General features: G+C 36.4%; 1 protein-coding gene across 2 annotated transcripts in view; it reads left to right on the top strand.

The window, feature by feature from the left end:
* LOC126966856 (programmed cell death protein 2-like) overlaps nucleotides 1–16,611 on the top strand; it is a 285,939-nt gene that overhangs the window by 255,778 nt on the left and 13,550 nt on the right. The gene's annotated exons all lie outside the window — the stretch shown is intronic.

The following is a 16,611-nucleotide window of genomic DNA, read 5'->3' as shown; positions in this document are numbered from 1 at the left end:
GTTCGCTATAAATAATTGTTTATTCTTTTGTTGTTTATTTAAAAACAATTAATTAAAAACATACCCTTTAGTTAGCCCCTGTTCCTGTCGTTTCATCGGCGAGAGTGGGGGCTTGCGTTCGTGGCGGAGCGGCGCTCGCACCGAGGCCGACGGCGGAACCAGTCGCCTTAAGAACTTGACCCGCGCGCACATGCATTAACGATAGCATTATATTAACTTACATGTTATATATATTAATTACGTAATCCTTCCTTTTGTGAAACAAGGTATTTTAATTCAAGACCACCAGAAGCCACAACTGGAGCTTGATATTCAACAGCCCCCGCCCCCTGTAAATGGGGGGAAACGCCTACTATTTGGTTCTGGCACTCGCCGGCCGCTGCCGCAGCACGCTACGCTCGGCTCGTGCGTTGTTTTAACTGTTCTAACATAACCTAACCTAACCAATTTAAATGATTTGCAATTTTTTTTAAATAAAGAAATCGAGAACAAACTAATGTTTATAGAGAACAATCAAGAACAAATGGCGAACTAACGATGTAATAAAAAAAATAAAATAAAAAATAAATCTGGGGGGCTAACTTTCTTGAGCTGACAAACTTAAGTGCAATCGTGCTCATGACGTTTGATGTTTGAACGGCATCGCTTCACATATTTCGACTTCTTCAAGACAGTTTGGCTAAGAGGTAATGAGAACAGACTATAACATCGGTGATGTCGGTTCTAATCAAAACTTAAATATTATTTCCATTTCCTATATTATACTCTAAAGCAAAATTTAAGTACATAATATCATACCGCTTCATTCATTTATAACCCATGTTAAAATTAAAAACGCAAAAAAATTATAATATTAATATGAAAGTCCTGCAGAATTTATTCGAATAAATAAAAAATGAAATGCAACATCAAACTGAACTGATAGTATCGCAAATGGGTACAAAATTGACCTCTTTAATGGTTAATATTGAAGAGTTTTAACTCTTTACTGACTTTAGTCAGAAAATCAAAACTTAAAAGAAAAAATAAAAAAATATGGAGAACCAAAGTAGTAAAAACCATATAATCTTACACGGAATTAAAGAGAATGAACGATCAACTGTTAATCTTATGGAAATAGCAGTAGAAAAACCAAAAAACGAATTAAATATAAACTTGAGTAACAGTGATATTGACCACATTTACAGAATAGGAAAGAAAGAGGTAGAAGAACACAGAAAAATAAGGCCAGTACTCATTTCACTGACGAACAGATGGATGAAATACGAAATAATAAAAAACAAGAAGAAACTAAACTAAACGCCAATAAAGACCGGAGATAAAAACACAGCATAGGAAATAATCATCAGCCTCCGCAATAAACCGCAAAGAAATAACATGCAAAAACACAATAATTATAAGGAAAATAAGAAACCAATCCTCAATCCGACTGTTCATCGTGAGGATTTAGATCAAATCCTCCATCCAAAGAAAAAGAATTATTAAAAAATTGTGCATACAACGTCAGATCATTGTCCTCGGTAGAAAGACTTTTAGAATTAACTTACGCACTATAATCTATTAATTGTGACATAATAGAACTTGCTGAAGTAAGAAGACTAAGCTGCAGTATAGAAGAATATCAAGAATAAATATTTAGTTACATGGGAGAAACTAAAGGCAAGCTTGGAGTAGGATTGTCGGTGAAGAAGAGATTTAAAGAAAATATATCAAATTTTACAGGAATTTCATAAAGAGTAGCACTGTTACCAATGTCTTTTTACGAAATAAAAATTTCAATAATACAGGTATACGCACCTACAGAAAAGCAAGTAATACAGAAATTGATAAATTCTATGATGACCTTCAAAAAGCGCATGATTTTGCAGACAGCAAGGTTGTAGTTATAGGAGACTTCAACGAAAATAGGTCTAACTAAAGCAAGAGAAAGTATGGTCATAGAAAAATATGGTATTGGACAAAGAAACGAAAGAGGAGAAAGATTAATAGAATATTCTCGTGAATACAAACTGTCAATAACTAATACGTTTTTAATAAAAAACAAAAAAATAAATGGACGTGGATGTTGCCAGATCAAAGAGTCAAAAATGAAATCGATTTTGCCCTGACGAATTCACCAAAATTTGTCACAAACTGTGAAGTCTTAAGCGAACTAAATTTTCCGTCGGATCATAGACTGTTACGACTAACTTTTATATGAAGTTGTATCAAGAAGAGTAGGAGGTCATACAGAACAAAGCTTCACATCCCTAAAACAGAATAAGGAACAAAAAACTACTTAGAACACTGTAAAAGTTACATGGCAAAGAAACAAGGAGAATGGGAAAAATAAATTGATGTACAAACTTATTACAATTTTCTAGTAGAGGCTATATTACAAAAACCTACACCACAAAAAGTGCAGATAAAGAAAAACCGGAACAGAATATTTAGTGAAAAAACAGACAATCTAATAAAAAAAAAGATCAAAATTGATACATACAAAATATAAAAACAAAGAACTTAAAGAAGAATTGAGTAAAATTTACAAAGAAACTAAAAATATCGATAAAAAAAGATTACAGTACCCATAGGAAAAATTTTATCACAAAAAATTTAGAAAAGCATAGAAGCGTAAAAAGAGCTTTCAAAGAATTATGTACTCATAAAACATGGAACCCGAAAATTGAAAATAAAAGAACCATAGCAAATACTAGAAAAGATATAATGCATCAAGCATCAAATTTTTATAAAGAATAAAACAGAGGAAGAGAAACTGAGGTCTGAAATAACAAAACATAGTATAAATAATAAATGTACACAGACAAATAATATTATAATACAAGAAAAAAAAAAATTGACATTAAAACAACCGAAAACACTATTCCAAAACAATATATATTATGTGCACTAAAAAGTATAAAAATAATTGCGTATTTTTATACAATCTAATTAATTAATCTAATTCTAGTTACGATTATTGTTATTTTTGGAATCGGTGTCCTTCCGCCGCGAACCGCTCTCGCCTCTCGCCTCCTCACGACTCAAGCACATCTCACCTATAACTATGTATGTAGTAACAAACCTATCTTGGATGACACCGACTACAAATATTACAATATACGTAACTAGAATTAGATTATTTAATTAGATTGTATAAATTTACGCAATTATTTTTTATACTTTTTAGTGCACATTATATCTAGTGTTTGTATTATAATAGTGTTTTTGAAGTCAGTTATTTTTTTGTTAAGTGCCTCTTGTACGCCGATGATCAAGTCATTTTTTCATCATCGGTAAATGAGTTGCAACAATTGATGGACTGCTTGAACGGGAGCTTTAAAGAGAGAGGTTTGAAAGTAAATGCAAGAAAGACGAAAGTGATGGTATTTGAGAAGGATGAAAGGTTGACTGAGTGTACTATCACGATTGAAGATGAAAGGGAAGAAGAAGTTACAGAATTCGTATATTTGGGTAGCATGTTTACAAGAGACGAAAGATATGAAGGTTATATTGAAAGGAGAGTGACTGCGGGAAACTGTGTGAATGGAGCGCTGCATGCCTTTATAAACGGTCAGACTGTGCCAATAGAAGCGCGAATGGCTGTACATAATGGAGTGCTTGTCGCCACGTTAATGTATGGAAGTGAGAGTTGGGTATGGTAGAAGAAGCATAAAAGCAGAATTAACGCAATTGAGATGCGATCACTGCGTAGTATGCGTGGGGTAACTGGATGACTGACTGATAGAATTCCGAATGCGGTAATACGAGCGCGCTGTGGTTTGAAAGAGGATGTTGTGACAAGGACTGAAAAAGGAATGCTGAAATGGTTTGGACACGTGGAGCGAATGAGTGAAGAAAGAATGACGCATCAAATATATAAGGCAAGTGTGTGTGGGCAAGTCGGTCGCAGGAGACCTCGTAGAACATTCGTCGACCAAATTGGGGACGTTTTGAGAAAAGGAAAGGTCCGAAGCACCCACAACCGGCGAGCATGTATGAAAAGAGTAATGAATGTAGAGGAAGCGCGTGAGGTTTGTAAGGATAGAAGCAAATGGCATTCTATTTTTTCTGCCTACCCCGACGGGAACAAGGCGTGAGTTTATGTATGTATGTATGTTTTTTTGTTAAAAAAATTTTTATTTTATGATTTTTTGTGAATTTTAAGTACACTATCTAACAATTTGTCTAAATATGTGTAGATATACAAACTTTTTCAATGCAGCAATGAACGTAAGTGCCTTGCAATTTGATTACAGACAGTTAGTAAGTCTTTAAGGAGTCCCATTGATCATCATATTCGACTACGACAATTACTTGACCATAACTATGTTATGGTAGGTGACTTAAATATACGGATGGCATAAAAAAGATTCGGCCGAGTATCGTTAATTTGCTCCTAAGAATTGAAGAGTTCCTTTACTTTGTCATGGATTCCGTAATCAGAACCAAACCAAACTCTCACCAAACTGTCCTTGTAGTATATCCTTTTCAATACAAAAATAATCATCGAAATAAGTTGGCGCAATTTTGAGTTATTCGAAAATTTATCATACCCTTTTCTATACGTATGTATAGAAAATTTAAGAATTTTATGGATTTCTCATGGATGCCACTATCAGATCAGGACCAAATTACAATGGTACCACACGGGAAGCACCAGCTATCAAATAAAAAAAGAATTATAAAAATCGGTTCACCCAGTCGAAAGTTTTGAGGTAACAAACATAAAAAAAAAACATACCGACGAATTGAGAACCTCCTCCTTTTTTGAAGTCGGTTAAAAAAGAAGTATATGACAATATTAAAAACATAAAAACAAATAAAAGCCCAGACAAGGACAACATAAGTAATTAGATACTCAAAATTTATGCACCCTTTCTTGTTCCTCATCTGAATTGTTAATAAATTTCTTTAATTCCAATTTTTCTCCTTTCAACTGCACCTAGTGTAAGTCCACCGATGCGAATTCCATCATCGCACGAAACGCCACAAATTAGAATAGGCATCATCCTCACCATGTGGATGTGTGGTACTCCTCCACAGTGCTGTTTTCAAGGTACTTTCTTCCACGCACGACAAAGCTGTGGAATGAGCTTTCTTATGCGGTGTTTCGGGGATGATACGACATGGGGACCTTTAAAAAAGTGCGTACACCTTCCTTTAAGGCCGGCAACGCTCTTGTGATTTCACTGGTGTAGCAAGAGTATGTGGACGGCCGCGGCGGTGATCGCTTAATATAGTCTATGAAATGATATTTATATATACACACATCAAAAAAGTCTAAGCAACATGTACTAATTTAAATTTTAGGATGGTTTTTCACATTATAACATTGTATTTTATTTTTAAAATAATATTATTAGGGTACGATGATGTAAAAATAACAAATGTTGTCTTTATAAGTTCTTTTAATAACCTAAATAAACAATATTAGAATATACTGCAGTAACTAAGGTACATAAGCTACTAAACATTATTTTAACAAAATGAAATTTCTAAAGAAAATGAATTTATTATGAAAGAATAGGATAATTTAATTCAAAGTATGGCCTCCTCTGCTATTCAGAACTTGTCGGCAACGATTATTCATTGAATTAATGAAACTGTTTATGTCATCTTGCGGTATTCGCTCCCAATGGAATTGTAGCAAATCCTTCAGCTGTTGGGTTGTTTTTGTGTTGTCACTCCGTCCAAGTCCTTCAAAACACGTCACACTGGAGCATGTCCCATGCGTGCTCGATGAGGTTGAGATCTGGCGATTGTATTGTAATAAAATCGGAAACATCAAATTTTTTACTTGTCCGCTGAGCGGCTCTACAACTGCGCTCGTCACCTTGAGACATAAGATGTTAAGTCTCATTTGCCTAGTAATTTCACTAGCTACGACGCCCTTCAGACCTAAACACAGTAATGCTTACACATAACTGCTTCACGGCAAAAAAAAGGCGCCTCCCACTGGTAAAACTATCTAAACTGATACCTAATTAGAATTATTAATTACTTTTTGACTTGTAACATTGTTGTTACTAATAAATGATTTGATTTGTCAATAAATTTATTAATTATATAAAATTCAATAAACGTGAAACGTTTAACGTTAGAACGTAAAACGCCAATTTAATAATAATAAAATATTATATTTGCGGCTAAAAAACCACTAAGTATAAAATACAACAATACTTAAATTAAAATTAAACCATACCACACAAATTAATAATAATTTCATACTTAAATCCAAATTATAATATTATTAGGTATATACTAAAAAGATTTTAAAAGATTTAAGAAAATATTTAGCTTATTACTTTTTTTTTAATTATTAATATGTACTTAATCTTTTAATCATATCAATCGTTTAATCACAATAATTATATTTTGTAAGTACATATATTATAACAGTTATGGTAGAAGTAAAAAAAATAGTAGGATGAAACCCATTGGAAACGGCAGAAAATACAACAAAAATGAAAGGAAAAATAAATTAGTGTTATGCTATGCATTGTTTTCATTATTTCAATATATCGGTGTTGTCAAAGGTTACAACCTTTGGAAATCCTCGAATTCGGAGAAGAGAAGAGTTCAGCTTTGGCTTCACCACCAGTGGCAATTTTGTCCAAACTTGATAGACTCGGGAATTGAGGGTCCAAATCTTTTAAATGGTATAAAAGGCATTTATTTCCTCCAACTTGATTCCATTAGAATTCTTTTTGATGTCATTTCTGTCAATACTACTACCACTTCAGAAGCAAATAGCGCTCTGAGAGAGAAAAAGCTGCGCAAGAAACTCTCCCGGAATTTTTTTTGTGCTCTTTTTAATAAAATATACAATAATATTGTATTGTCATTGTTATTGCTATAAAATAATTTTAAACAATACAAAACATTTAAGCGACTCTTCGACACTTAATATCGATTTTTTTCTTGTAAGGTCGAGCATACCTACATGATGGTATGTGTACCAGGGGAATCACAAAGCGTTGCCTATCTCATAAGCGTCGAGTAAACGTACATTTGAATTGGAAAACCGAATATACATGGTACGTGGCGGGCGAGAATCAAACCGGGGGCACCATGGACAGAATCTAATCTATTTCACCACCGGCGCTTCTAATTAAAATTAATGTTAGCATGTAAAAAAATGTTTTTTTCACTAATATATTTAGGAAGTGTTATTAGAGTATGATCTACGGAAGGCTTCATTACGACTTAGTTACGAACTACTACGTTTGAAATATATTCTGAAGTGAAAACTTCTTTCGGCACGCAAAGCACTATTTTATGGGTAGTGAATGGGACTGAGCAGTCACGCTGGGTTTACTTTTTGTATGTGTGAAGACGGATATTTGGGAAAAGTTTCCGAATATATACTTTTCAATTCGAAAATAGTTCCGGCAGCTGATAAAACAAATTGTAAAAGCGAGGATAGACATCTAAATAAATGATAATGAATATGGAATGTCATAAATTATTTATTTATTTATGTAGAAATATCAACATGTGTTTACTTATTATATTACAATACAAGCAGAATATAATCTACTTAATGTAACAATCAATTACAGATAACTGCATCTTCAATAATCACAAATATTAGTTTCAAAATCACAATAATAATCAAAAACATATTTATGCTAACAATATTATGCTGTTAATAGTTAAATGATTTTGTACTAAATTATTATTATAAAGGAGAAATATATTTATTATGACTACATTTTATTAGCTAAACTTACATACAAATAATTAACAAACTGTATGGAGGGAAGACGTGAGATTTATATTGATATATAGCATCTTGGACAGCCTAGGAATAGGAGAGTTCGCTCCAAACATACATCTTCGAACTGGTGGATTGGCGAGTCAACATCTCCTGAGGATGCCTCGTGTAGTGGCGAAACACGTGTTGAATTGTTTGAAGACTAATATTGGCGGAATTAACACTGTAGAAAACTCAAAACATTTGGATAATTATAGATTTCAGCAAAATAGCGCCTACTTCAATAAATTCCCCAAGTAATAGCTATTTTATGAATTTATAAATTAAAAACACAAATATTAGAAAAAGATGTAAACATTAATATAATATGTCATGTATCATATTTAGTGAATGGGCAATCAATCCAAGCAAGCTGAATTGTTACCGACCAAATTTGATTCATTAATTAAAGTCAAAAGTTTAGAGGCCAAGCTTAATTGTCTCATATAGCTTTTATTCTGTTTGTGGGTTAGCAGTTAGCAGTTAGCACATTCAAAGAACATTACGCGCTTGTTCGTCCTCGAAGCAGCACGCGAGTGTGTTACGTAACATTGCAATCACTTTGACGATTCACGCTATAACTTTAAACATCCGAATGCCACAAGCTTATAAAACGCGGTTTGTTTTGTGATGGTTTTAATTGGACGTAATTAAAATGATTCGTAAAATTTTTGTGTCTTTCGTGATGCTACTTCTCGTTGCAGTTGCGGGTGAGTTTAAAGACATCTTTATTTATTTTTCTTTTCTTTTAGTATCATTACGATAAGCAAGCTTGTTACTTGATGTTTAGTGATGTGTGGATGACTTAACAAGATATTTTTTTCAATAAATATCCAAATTTTTTGAGTTTTCTTTAGTGTTAATTACGCCAGTATTTGTATTAAAAACAATTCATTGGAATTATGGATTTCCCCAAAGTAACACCTACTTCAGTATTTTTTTTGATTAAATATGTTTCGTTGTTAAATGTTTTTTTTTATATACAATTATGGATTATATGCCTCAATGTTGGTCACATCCGTTCCACTAATTTATTATCTATGAGTTATTTTATCATACCAATAAAATTTTACATAATTTTGTCAAATGTTTGTCACTCTGTCAGGCGATACATCAGATTACTATGATATCTGCTACTTCATCCATCCTATAATTTAAATAGCGCTTACCTGGTAGATAACACTATTTATACATTGTGAAATGCAAATGATGTCTTTATTCGATATATAAGTAGCAAGTAGCCTATTCGTAACTTTACTTGCACATTGTGAAACAGCTCCTAAATATGATATCAGCAATGTATTTAGTCAGGTATTCTATACAATATTGAATATGCAGCTTGTACTGCTTCTAAAATATAATATTTTGAATGTTTGACCATCTTTCTCCGAGACATTAAGTCTCGGAGAAAGATGGTATTAAGATGGATTAATAAAGTAAAAGGATATTTTATTCTGTCTGGAGCTACGCAAAAAAAAAAATCGAGATTTAAAGATAATGTTTGGTAGTTTGGGACGCAATCTTAGAAAAATAAATATTAAATTTTATTAACACTGACACTTCTTTTTATAATTAGACTAGCTGACCCAGCAAACGTTGTATTGCCGATATTAAAATCTCGATAAAAGTAACTGTTGATCGTAGATGGGTGAAAATTTAAGTTGTATGTATTTTTTAATGGTGACTGTCAAAAAAATTTAAAAAAAATTCGTGTGGACCACCCTTAATATTCAGGGGGATGAAAAATACACGTTGTTTCTCGACCTACCCAATATGCACTCAAAATTTCATGAGAATCGGTCAAGCCGTTTCGGAGGAGTTCATTCTTTAATACTATGACACGAGAATTTTATATATTACATTATTTTTAAAGAAGACAGTTAAATGACACAAATCAGATCTCCACTGATATGTCGTACGGAAGGTTGTCATAATAAAAAATTAGGAAAACTGTTGACCCCAAAGATGGATACCAAATACCCCAAATACCCTGCAACTTCCCGCTAATTCCATAGCTAATCGGTTCCAATTATACTTATGACGATTTTGAGATCTTCGAGCTCAAAAATATAATTTGTGTTGTTTTGAGCTCAAAAAGTTAGCTGTTCTATGTTTTTGAGCTGTTCTAGCTCTAGTCTGGTAAAAGTTTAACAAAACACAATTGTTTTAATTTTCAAACGGCAATAACTTTTGAATGAATGAACAGACTTTCACGTGGTTGGCGTCATTCAACGAAGTTTATTGAGTTCCAATTGATCGAGCTTCGAAGTATTTCCGAAAAAACACGTTTTTTGGTTTCCTTTCGTCAACGATAACTCACGAAGGAATACACTGATTTTGACTGGTGGCGATTGACGTGGTTTTTTGATGTTAAGAACTGACTAGTGTTTGGAATCGATCGGTAAAGCAGTTTAATAGTTATTCCAAAAGTTATAAGAGGTTTACATACATCCAAACATACATACACACACATACATACATGCAGTATAATAACACACAAAACACAGCATAGTAACACAGACGTACAGACACCATCGCGGGAATAGTCAGGGAAGCTTCCTAGGATCTTAAAACGTTGAGATCTGATGAAAACTCGATTTTAGAAAAATGGAGTAAAACCAATAAATTCCCGAATTTTCGGAAATTTTGAATTTTCTTAGGGGAAGTTAAAAAAACCTACCTGGGAACACTAAATATAATTTAATAAACAATAAAATGATCAACTATAAATTGAGTATGTTATTATAATAATAATAAAAAAAATTGAGTTGAACTTACCAATTCTTACCGTGTTACCTTGAATGACGTTTAATTAAAAACTTTTTATTGAAATAAAGTACTGAATCCAGTCATAAGCCTTTATAACAAGGTAACTAAAATTATGTAATTTAATTAACATGTATAGTATAGTAAAATTTTTAGGAATTTTACACATTACCTAAGAATGTAGTGCATTTTAAAATCAAGAATATTTTAACATACTTTTAAATATTTTCAACAATATTTTATGTTTTAAATAAATATATTGGCTTACTTAATTAATTCTTCGATAAATTGCATTTTAATTAAACAAAAAGATACATTGTGTCATGCGAGAGAGATAAAATATTTTTAATATAGATATGGTCACAATAACATATTGCTAGGTTAGCTATAAAACTTAATTAATTGGTGGCTGGATGATCTTCTTACCGGGAGGTCTGCTTGATGTGTTTTTTATTATTATTATTTCCTTTAAAGTTAAAGTAATTATATATTTTATTATATGAAATGCTCACATAATGCCTCTTTATTTACGGTATGTGTGGATTGATGCATCTACTATACTCAATAACTCTTGTGTTTACAAGTATTAATTTACTTTTTTTTCTTTTTTTGACTTACTCGTGTAAGCCTTTCAGTTTTTGACATTTGAGAATTTTTGTTGCGTCACTTTGCATATATTGTAATTGAAATGATTTGTAAAACAATTATAATGTACATCTTGACTTAAAAGAGTGGCAATGAGTTTCTTGCTACTTCTTGTCATTAGCTCAACCCTTTACGAAGAAGCGGTAAATTCAATAAGAAACAATATTTTTATTTTTTTTGACATTCATAAGTGTCATTTCCGTGACCTAAATGAATAAAGTGTTTTTGAATTGGAATTTGAATTTAATACAGAAGAACCCTTATTTAGGGACTCAATAAATTGACCGACTTGGTATTACATGGATCTCACAACTTTCTACGGTAGAAGAACTGAGTTGCGAGACTTTTTTTACCAGTTATGGTTTGGATCATTGGATGGCAAATTTCATACATGGCCTGGATGGTCCAGGAATTATACAAACAGCACACATTATCGATGTATTGTACAGAATACCTAAATAACACAGATTGCCGCTAACATATAGGTAGGTACGTATGCTGAGGAAACGACATGAAAGGCGCGAACAATAGGTAATTACTTGGTACTACGATTTGCTGAAATATTAAATATTGTAATATTATGTCGTAATGTAGTTTTGTTTATTGATTTCTCACTTTTTGTATAATTACTGAAATAACAAATATAATGTTTACATTTTTCATTTATTATATTTATTTAACTCAACCTCTCGTTGTGTAACTGAAGAAGCTCTGGAAAGGCAAAGAAAGTTCAGTTAATTGACATGAATCAATAAAGTTATTATCACAGTTATTCGAAAGCCGAAAATTCATCATATTAAAAAAATATTCAGTTAAAAATAAACTTTTCTTTATAACTCATTGTACGATTTACCAAAATCTATTTATTAAAAGCTATGCGGGATAAAAACTCACGCCTTAAGGCATACGTGATATGCTCCATCGTAGAGACGTTGCTTCAATATGTGTCTTCTACCGCATTTATCACGGGGAGTGTTCCGAAGAGCTGTTTAACCTGATTCCTGCCGCCAAAATCCACCTTCGCAGGACACGCCTCAAATAACGATGTCATCCCCACCATCTGGATGTGTGGCGGAAAACCGCACTGTGGAGTGCGGTTTTCAAGGAGCTTATTCCTCGTACTACAAAGCTGTGGAATGAGCTTCATTGTGCGGTATTTCCGGGACGATACGACATGGGTACCTTCAAAATAAGCGCGCACACCTTCTTTAAAGGCCGGCAACGCTCCTGTGATTCCTCTGGAGTTGCAAGAGAATATGGTGACCCGTACGCTCTTTTGTCCTCATTTTCCCTAAAAAAATACGCCCCAGCGCTCTAACCCTCCGGATGACGCATTGCACCAAATATCTTAGTATTTTTTATGCTTTAAATTGCAAGCTTTTTCTAAGTAGATACTTAAATTTAATATTTCGTGGTAGGCCCTGCTACAGAAATAATGATATATAAATCATTTTCCTTATACTTACAAAATGTGCTTTATTACTCATATTTCAATAGGTGTTGGTTATGTATTTAAAACCAATAAAGAACAAGGTCAATTAAATTTGGGAGCGATTTGACCATCATTTATGTAGTTTCATATAAATCTGGCATATAAGAAGTCGTATTTTTTTTACAACTAGTTTTAGTAGAGAAGCCAATTTGAAAGTAAAACCCTTCCGTTTAATGGATGTAAGTAATTTATATCTAATTTAATATGTTAAAAATACATCATCGGCAGGTTGTCTCAAAACTCAGTCAAGATTATTTTTTTAAGACATTGAACTCATTCAGCTTATAGTTAAACGTTAACTCAAACCTATAACTACAATTTGTCCCGACATAACTATTAAATAGACAGTTATAAACAGAAAGTCAATCTAAGTAACTTAAAATAACTAAACATTAATAAATCAAAAATCAAAATAAAGACTCGGTTACACAAATTCTCTTTGAATCTGTTTTAAGCCTAACAAGCTTTAAAAATTGATTTTTTTGGTGAAAATTTATGAAAAATAAAAGCTAATAAGTTATTTACTTAAAATGACACGCATCAAATAGCTTGTACGTAATAAACAGATGAATATATTTTCATACACGATTAAATTAACATCGTTCGAATCACAATCGCACACATCATAATAACATTAATTATATTTAACACGAACATCTTAAGGCGAAGAGTAAGCAGAAAACACGCAAACATAGTGTTTTTAGACAAGTTTTGTGGTGAAAGTATAGCATTTCGAGCTATGAACACAACTTAATCCTGTTACACATATCCTTAAGTCTTATTTGTAGGTTGCTAATGCTTGCTGTTGGTTATAGTTAACACTGCCGAGCCTTTTTGAACTATCACATTTCTTTAAAGTTAAACACCTTCAATGTTAAACAATGTTTGCCCTGTACTTTCTCCGGGGCGTAAAAAGAATAGGGGAGTCCCAGGCCCATGGGTGTCGTAGGAGGCGACTAAGGGCTTTTTAGAAGTGGGAGAGTCACGCTGCCGTCTTATGACGTCAGCACAATCGGGCCAGACTCGTCCGGGTTAATTACCACACTCGCACAGAATACCGGCGTGAAGTAGCGGCCTAGTGCCGCTATGTTTCGCATAGGTTAGTGTCGAGGACCGGAGGCCATCCCTTCCCCCCCCCACACAAATTATGAGAGCGGTCCGTAAAAAGATATTACCCCAGGAGGGTACCAGCTCTACCAGAGCCGGAGAATCCCTCCCCGAGCACTCTCGCTCGGGCCGCCCTTCGTATTCTGGGGTGGGCACTGAACCGCGCATGACCGAGGACAAACGAGGCAGTAACACCACGGCACCCCGCTCCACGCTCAACGTGGACTTTTGCAATATCAGGGGAATTCACTCCAATTTAATCGCCGTCCACCACCACCTTGAGACGGCGCAGCCGGCCTTGTGTTTCCTTACGGAGACGCAGATATCTCGACCTAGCGATACGTCATATTTAACGTACCCCGGGTACAAAATTGAGCACAACTTTTTGCCTCATGCCGGGGTATGTGTGTACGTTAGGGAGGATATCTGCTGTCGCCGTCTCGGCAATTTTGAGGGTAGGGACCTATCTACTCTCTGGCTCCGCGTAGATTTAGACGACCGCGTCCGTATCTATGCGTGTGTCTACAGGTCCCATAGTGGTAACGCAGAAACCGATCATCTCATGGGCTGCGTTCAAGCTGCAATTGACGTCGTGCTTGCACAGATCCCCTCCGCTGAAATCGTGGTCTTGGGTGATTTCAACGGGCACAATGCCGAATGGCTTGGATCACGTACCACAGACTACGCAGGGCGATCTGTGCATAATTTTGCATTGGCGTATGGTCTGTCCCAATTGGTTGAGTCGCCAACGCGGCTCCCGGATGTGGATAGCCACATGCCGTCCTTATTAGATCTTCTGCTGACTACACATCCCGATGGTTACCAGGTCTTTGTCGACGCCCCTCTTGGAACGTCCGACCATTGCCTGGTCCGGAGTGTAGTGCCTATCCGACGCCAACGTCGCAGACCACCAGCGACCCGCCGCGTTTGGCACTACAAGTCAGCAGATTGGGATAGGATGCGTTCCTTTTTTGCATCCTACCCTTGGGGCAGGGTTTGTTTCCCTTCGGATGATCCTAGTGCCTGCGCCGTTGCAGTAGCCGATGTGATACTGCAGGGCATGGATATTTTTATACCAAGCTCTGTAGTACCGATCGGTGGCAGATCACAGCCCTGGTTCGATGCGTCAGTTAAAGCAGCATCTGACTGCAAAAAACAGGCGTATCGAACTTGGGTTGCGGCGCTGGGCACAAAGGATCCGAACTGCAAAGTTCTTAAGAGGAAATATAACCGTGCCTCCAGATTTTTTAAGCGGCAAATCGCCCGTGCGAAGTCTAAGCACGTCGTCAAAATCGGCGAGCAGCTTTCCAGTTACCCGACCGGAACACGCAAGTTCTGGTCATTGTCGAAAGCTGCTCTTGGTAACTTCAACCAGCCGTCCATGCCGCCGTTGCACATGAGGAATGACACCCTGGCCCATACGGCAAAAGAGAAAGCCGAGCTCCTGTGCGCTCTTTTCGCCTCCAACTCGACTCTTGACGACAACGGAAAAACACCGCCGACCATCCGGCGGTGTCAGAGCTCTATGCCTGAAGTACAGTTCAGACAGAAAACTGTTAGGCGAGCTCTGTTTTCGTTGGACGTCAGGAAGTCGAGCGGGCCGGATGGCATTTCTCCAATCGTGCTTAGAACGTGTGCCCCTGAGTTGACGCCGGTGCTAACGCGTTTATTCCGGCACTCTTATTCCAAAGGCGTAGTCCCTGACTCATGGAAGTCAGCCCTTGTCCATCCGATCCAAAAAAAAGGAGACAGTTCGGATCCGGCGAACTACAGGCCTATTGCTATCACCTCCCTGCTCTCCAAAATCATGGAGAGCATAATTAGCCACCAGCTTTTAGTATACCTAGAGGGTCACCAGTTGATCAACGACCGACAGTACGGGTTTCGCCATGGACGGTCGGCAGGTGATCTTCTGGTATACCTAACACATAGATGGGCGGCGGCTATTGAAAGCAAGGGGGAAGGCCTGGCAGTTAGCCTGGATATAGCGAAGGCCTTTGATCGTGTATGGCACAAGGCGCTCCTCTCAAAACTTCCATCATTTGGGCTTCCCGAGAGCTTGTGCAAGTGGACCTCCAGCTTCCTCACTGGGCGTAGCATACAGGTCGTTGTCGACGGATATTGCTCGAACCCGAAGCCCGTGAATGCTGGAGTGCCCCAAGGCTGTGTGCTATCTCCTACGCTGTTTCTTCTGCATATCAATGATATGTTGGACACCTCCAACATGCATTGCTATGCAGATGACAGCACTGGTGATGCCGTATACACGGGCCATGCAGGTCTCTCTCGGGAAATCGTCGACCAGTGCCGGGAGAAACTTGTGTCTTCTATCGAGTCCTCTCTCGAGAAGGTCGCGGAATGGGGTAAATTGAACCTTGTCCAATTTAACCCCCAGAAGACTCAAGTTTGCGCGTTTACCACTAAAAAAACCCCATTTGTCGTATCACCGCTCTTCGAGAACACTTCTCTAAAAGCCGCGCCTAGTATCGGAATACTGGGTCTCGAAATCTCGAGCGATTGCCAATTCCGTGGCCATCTGGAGGGCAAAGCCAATTTGGCTTCGAAGAAGCTGGGCGTCATCAATAGAGCACGGCAATACTTCAAGCCGGCCCACATTCTAGCGCTCTACAAAGCGCAGGTCCGGCCACACATGGAGTATTGCTGTCATCTCTGGTCTGGTGCACCCCAGTATCTGCTCGATCCATTTGACCGCGTGCAACGTAGAGCAGCTCGAATTGTCGGGGACTCAGTGCTCTGTGAACGGCTGGATCACTTGGCGTTGCGTAGAGACGTCGCTTCATTGTGTGTCTTCTACCGCATTTATCACGGGGAGTGTTCCGAAGAGCTGTTTAACCTGATTCCT

The sequence above is a fragment of the Leptidea sinapis genome, chromosome 11, assembly GCF_905404315.1.
Source record: "Leptidea sinapis chromosome 11, ilLepSina1.1, whole genome shotgun sequence".
NCBI lineage: Eukaryota > Metazoa > Arthropoda > Insecta > Lepidoptera > Pieridae > Leptidea > Leptidea sinapis.
Note: the sequence above shows the minus strand (reverse complement) of the source record. Positions and strands in the feature narration are given on the sequence as shown.